Here is a 5,995-nt window from a genome sequence, read left to right as displayed (position 1 = left end):
AAATTTGTAAGTAAAACATCTGTGATGCTGTGCCTACAGAAGTACTTTCTCTCTGCACTGAATGAAATTTTCATTTAATGACTTCGTTTTCACACTTACTTTTCCTGTACTCTTTCCGAAATATCTTTTAATTCATTCAATCGGTCAAAACAGTTGAGTGTCTGCTTTATAGGAAGCAATCGGCTTTCAACATTGAGTCAGTTGTGTATAGAGGAAGTTGAATTAAGTACATATGTGTTTGGGAGTTTGGGAGGGCTACTATATTCATTATTAGGGTAACATATTTACCAATTTATTACTTTTTCTCTTCTACAACAATGTGTTTATTTCTCTTTTCTTAACACCATGTTAAAAAAATGATGAAGTACTGCATAATAGAGGTATTTTATGATAAGTAATATAAAGCTTATATACATTGCATTTGATTTGGAGTGAGAATTAAATTCTGAATAGTTGCATTTCCTTTTAAAATGATTGTTATATGAAATGCAAAACTTACCATTTTTACTTAGCATTTTATTAAAGGTAAGTGCACACTAATTTTTTTTTCAAATGTGTAACTGGCCCATTCTAATATTATGTTTTATCCCATTGGACCACGACTGGATAAATGAAAGTGAGTTTCCATTCATTGCAGTAGCAGAGACAACATGTATCTCAAACCATTGAAGCATTTTTCTCTGAAAACGTAACTTAAAATCCTTACACTATCATAGCTTCTAAACATCTATATAATGTTTTGTTCTTCTTTATTGCCAAAATTCATACTTCTGTTATTATATATATATAACTAGGGCCCTTTTCTCCTTTTGAGACATAATCTCTCAGACTGGTTATTTGGTTTCCTGTGTCAATCTTGCTTCTTTCTTTAAAATGTAATTAATAATGCTTACCACCTATCTGTCTTCAACCATGTAAGTTCTCTGCTTCTAAGGAAAAATTAAGGATATGTTTTACTTTGGGGAGTCCTAAAAGTTTTTATTCCCTACTACACCCCAACCTGGCTGTAACCCCAGGTTTCTGGAACATCATGTTTGCAAAGTACACCCATGACTTCCGTGTTCATGGAAACAGTTCAGGCTTCATCTGGAGACTGCACAGTCCAGCCACCAAGGGGGAGGGCAGGAGAAGTCCTCTCAGCAGCACACATATGGGGACAAGGGTCTATCTGCGCCCTTGAAAACATCAAACTCTTAAATGATGGGGGTCATCACTACCCAGACTCCAGGGGTCATGTTCCTTGGGACTCTATGCTCATGACCTCCCACGACCTTTTCTGTCCCTGTGTATTCGAAGACACACTTTGAGCTTTTATGTGTGCACCGCGGGCTTTCATCTTAGCATCAAGCTCGTATGTAAGCTCTTATGGCCACTCCATCATTCATGTTTTCCTTCAAAAAGCTTAAGTAGCTATATTTTAGAAGTTTTCCTACTTAATTAACATAAGAAAAAGCATTGGGGTTTGTTTAAAATAAAACCTCTACAATTAGCATAACTTTCTCCTTATAAAAAAAAAAACAGGAGAAAATTAATTTGAACATTTAAAACTTTTGGTGACTAGTATTGGTGTTTGAGGTATTTTTGTTGTTTGTTTTTCCCCTCAAAAGATGAATCAGACTGAGCTTGAAAGCAACTCCGAAGGAGCAGTGGATTAACAGGCACAATTCTCAGAGCAAAACATTGACAACTCTTTAATGAGGCCTTTAAGAGAAAGCACAACAAATTATTTCTGACCAAATCTTAGAATTCCTATTTATCCATGTCCGCACAGAAGCAGAGATTCCAATACGTATGTGTGTATGTGAAACACAAAAAGATGATTTTAAAAATTATTTTTTAAAAAATTATGCAAAATATAGTTGTCGAACTTCACATGACAGGCATTGTGCTGGTATATGATCAAAAGCACTGCAAAGCCAGTGGGGTGGGGGTGAGGGTAAGGGAAACCTTGATTGTTCCTGCACTGATTTGATTTTCTTTTTTTAATATACTAAGAAAAATTGATTTCAGAGAGGAAGAGAGAGGGAGAGAAAGATAGAAACATCAATGATGAGAGAGAATTATTGATCGGCTGCCTCTGCATGCCCCACACTGGGTATCGAGCCCACAACCCAGACATGTGCCCTGACCTGGAATTGAACTGTGACTTCCTGGTCCATAGGTCAATGCTCAAACACCAAGCCATGCAGGCCAGGCTGGTTTGATTTCCAATACCATGTGCCTTAAGTTAGGCACTGAGCCATGAGCCAGGCTCCCTGCTTGCATCCAGAGTTGAGGTAGAGTCCTCAGATGTATAAACGTTGAAAATGATATAGAGTTACTTTTCATCTAAAATGCCCTGAATCTACAGCTGTATAGGAAGCAATGGGCCTGGGGAAGTGAAAAATAAAGTCATGCTTCTGCTGATCAGGAACAAAATCAAGCCACAACCCTGGCTCAACAAACTGACCTATGATTTCTCTAATGAGAAAAAATGGGAGAAATACCGCCATGAAAACTGGTGATAGACAAGGAACACAGGCTAAATGTAGGCAACTACAAACTTATTGAATAATGATAGGTGAGCATAGGAGAAAGGAAGGCAGGAGAAAGAGAAAAAAAGAGAACAATAAAAACTTACTACTCAAAATGAACCTGCACACCAAGTTTCCAAAATAAATTCCAACCCAGACATGTGAACATGTTACAAAATATAGCGTTACAAAATATAGCTAACAAAACTAACAATCTGAATTTACATTTACTCCAGATTAAATTAATTTTAGGAGACAGTGTGTAAAAACTTAAACAACATACTTACGATGTACATATATGAAGAAATGCTCTCTAATTAAAATTACAAGGTAATAAAAATAAGATAATCATTACAGTAGGTACATCATTATGTTAGAAGACAAATAAACATAGAAATATGTAAGAGCAGTTAAAAGACATAGAGTAACAGGAGGCAAAAATGAATAAATAGTATTTGAGTAATAGCATGAATCCTCAAGTTTATGTTATATTATTGTTATACTTATAAAAGTTGGCATCAGAAATGCAAAGATTAGTAAACATCAGAAAATTTATTGATGGATTGACAATTCTGACTGGACAATTCACAGAAATGGAAATCTGAATGAATAATAAAATTTAAAATGACACTCAACCTCACTAGTAATCAGGGAAGAAATCTGAATGAATAATAAAATTTAAAATGACCTCACTAGTAATCAGGGAATGTAAATTAAAAAACAAACAAACAAACAAAAAAACGCAACAGCTCAGCCAGTGTGGCTTGGTGGTTGAGCATCAACCTATGAACCAGGAGGTCAAGGTTAGATTCCTGGTCAGGGCACATGCCTGGGTTGCAAGCTCAATCCCCAGTGTGGGGCTTGCAGGAGGCAGCCCATCACTGATTCTCTCTCTTTATTGATGTTTCTGTATCTCTTCCTCTCTCTTCATCTCTGAAATCAATAAAAATATATTTAAAAAGAAACAAACAAAAAAATGTATCATTTCAAACCATTAGATTGATCAAAATCAAATTATACTTCAATTTTGTATCAGTGGAGAAAAATGGGATGCACATATTTTTAGTGGGAATAAAACATAATGATTAAAGGGAAAAGGAGATTAAGAGAGACCATGTATTGCCCAATATAATTTATTCAAAGTCTGGAAACTTCAAATAGAATATAATACATTGTATAGAGGTGCCATATATTGTAATAGTATAGAGGTGCCAAATATTAAGATTTGATCATGCTCAGTGCTCCTTACGTTATCTTCTGTATTCTGCATACTTACATTATTTCGTTAATGTTTAGGATCAGGTATGTGAGTTGGGGCAAAAATCAGATTTTAATGAAAAATGAATAAAATAAAATGTAAAATAAATAAAGACAAGAGTATCAGTACCTGCCATGTTAGAATAAACCCATCTATTCCTCTGGTTCCCACCTGGAACAGCTAAATCTCTTTTTTCTTCCATTTTATTGCTGTGGCTAGAAATTCCAGTACTTTGTTGAATAAGAGGGGTGAGAGCAGAATCTTTCCAGTGGTCCTGATGTTTAGAAAGAAATCATGGTATGAATTTTAGTGCTTTTGTTATCATCTCACAGGTCCCTGAAACTCTGTTCTTTTTCTTTTCTCTTTGTTGTTCAAGTTGAGTAAATTTTATTGATCTGTCTTCCGATTCACTGATTCTATCCTTTGTCATCTTGGCTCTACTACTGAGCCTATCCATTGCACTTTTATTTTCCTTATTGAATATTTTAGTTGTTTAATTTTCATGTATAATAACCCCAAATTGAAAACGGCCCAAAGTTCTTCTACAGTCAAATAAAATACAAATTATCAGTGAATGGGAAATAACTATTGACCCATGCAACAATCTGGATGTTCCTCCAGGGAATTATGCTGAGTGGGGGAAAAAAAATCTCAATCTCAAAGAGGTTATATAAGTATGAAAACATGTAGATGTCACTATTGAAATAAAAATTATAGCCATAGAGCACAGATCAATGGTTGCCAGAGTCAGCAAAATTGGTAGGAAGAAAGCTATGACTATAAAATTGTAGCAGGAGGAATCCACATATTTGTACTGTTTGTATCTTCACTGGGGTGGTGTTCACCCACATATACATGTGCTAAACCTGTATAGAACTAAGTATACACACATATACCCACAATTTAAGACTATCCAGTAAAGAGGAATATTTGTTAATCTAAAGCCTGTGGACAAAAATCCTTAAGTAGAGTACCACATGCTGTAAGCAAACGCCCACAAGGAGACATTCCTTGGTGAGGCATAGCCTTCAGGTCTCAGCTGTGAAGGGTTAGGAGTAGGACAAAAAGAACTTGTTATTCTGTATAATGAAGCCAGAGAAAATTCCAGGGATCAATGAAGAGAAAAGTGAGACTGTCATCATAAGGTGGTTCGTTGAGAGACTATATAAGGAAGTGAGAGAGGGCAATCATAAAGCAGAAACATTTTCAGAGACTCCACAATGAGACAAGAGAAAAAGAGTGAGATGTTCCATAGGGTGAGTATGTGCATATAGTCTCTTGACTTAATTTCAAGTTGCTTCCTGGCTACCTCTCTACCCGCTGCTCTCCAGCCCACCTGCCCTACCAATCCCTCTTACTTTTACTCTGAACTTAGTGACTAGTGTTTGGGGGGTGGATAAAATCAAGAAAAAAGTAATATATTCTCTAAACGGGTTCATTCAGGGTGCAGAACGAAGAAGTGAGACCACACACACTCCAGTAGAAGTTGGAAATCAACCAGAAACTCTCCACACATTTTGGTTTGCTTATGAATGTGTTTCTGAGTGTGTAGAACATGTGTAGTTAGCAAGAAATTTTAGTGTAAATATTATGAAGCAGGGTAACTCCAGTAAGCTGAAAGAATCCAGACAGGTACGTGATGATTCTATGCAATCACTCCTTGCAGATTTTCACAGGGATCTTCCAGTTTCAGCCCTTTCCCTTTACTCGCCCCTCAGTAACAGAACGCTTCATGTACTATCAAGTAGTAGGGCACTTGCAGGAAAAAATAAGAAAACAGAGCTTTCCTGTGTGACTGACTCCAACTTAGCCGTGTGGTTCCTAGTTATTTTTGGAAATAGAGGACAACACGGTCAGCACTGAACCTTTTCCAGTGGAATCTAGCTGCCTTGCTATCTGGGCACCAAGAATACCTCTTAAATCCTTGTTTGTCACGTAGGGAGAAACGCGAAGGTCTCCAGGGATGGTGGAGTTTACTAGGTGGCCTTCTTTGATGGATTTACAAGTACAAATCTCAGAAGACTGTTACAGAGAAGACAAAACGGTGTCATTTGCACTAAAGCTGTGATACCAAACCTATTTCATACCTAACCTCATTGGTGTTTCAACCTTTCCTAGAAATATAATCTTAATCAAGGAGTTTGGGATTTTCTGACGAAGGACCAGTATGGAAATATGTCCCATGGGCCTTCATCCCACCTCCTCGCTTCCCCACCCTCAGAAG

The sequence above is a fragment of the Myotis davidii genome, unplaced genomic scaffold (genome assembly GCF_000327345.1).
Source record: "Myotis davidii unplaced genomic scaffold, ASM32734v1 scaffold6, whole genome shotgun sequence".
Taxonomy (NCBI): domain Eukaryota; kingdom Metazoa; phylum Chordata; class Mammalia; order Chiroptera; family Vespertilionidae; genus Myotis; species Myotis davidii.
Note: the sequence above shows the minus strand (reverse complement) of the source record.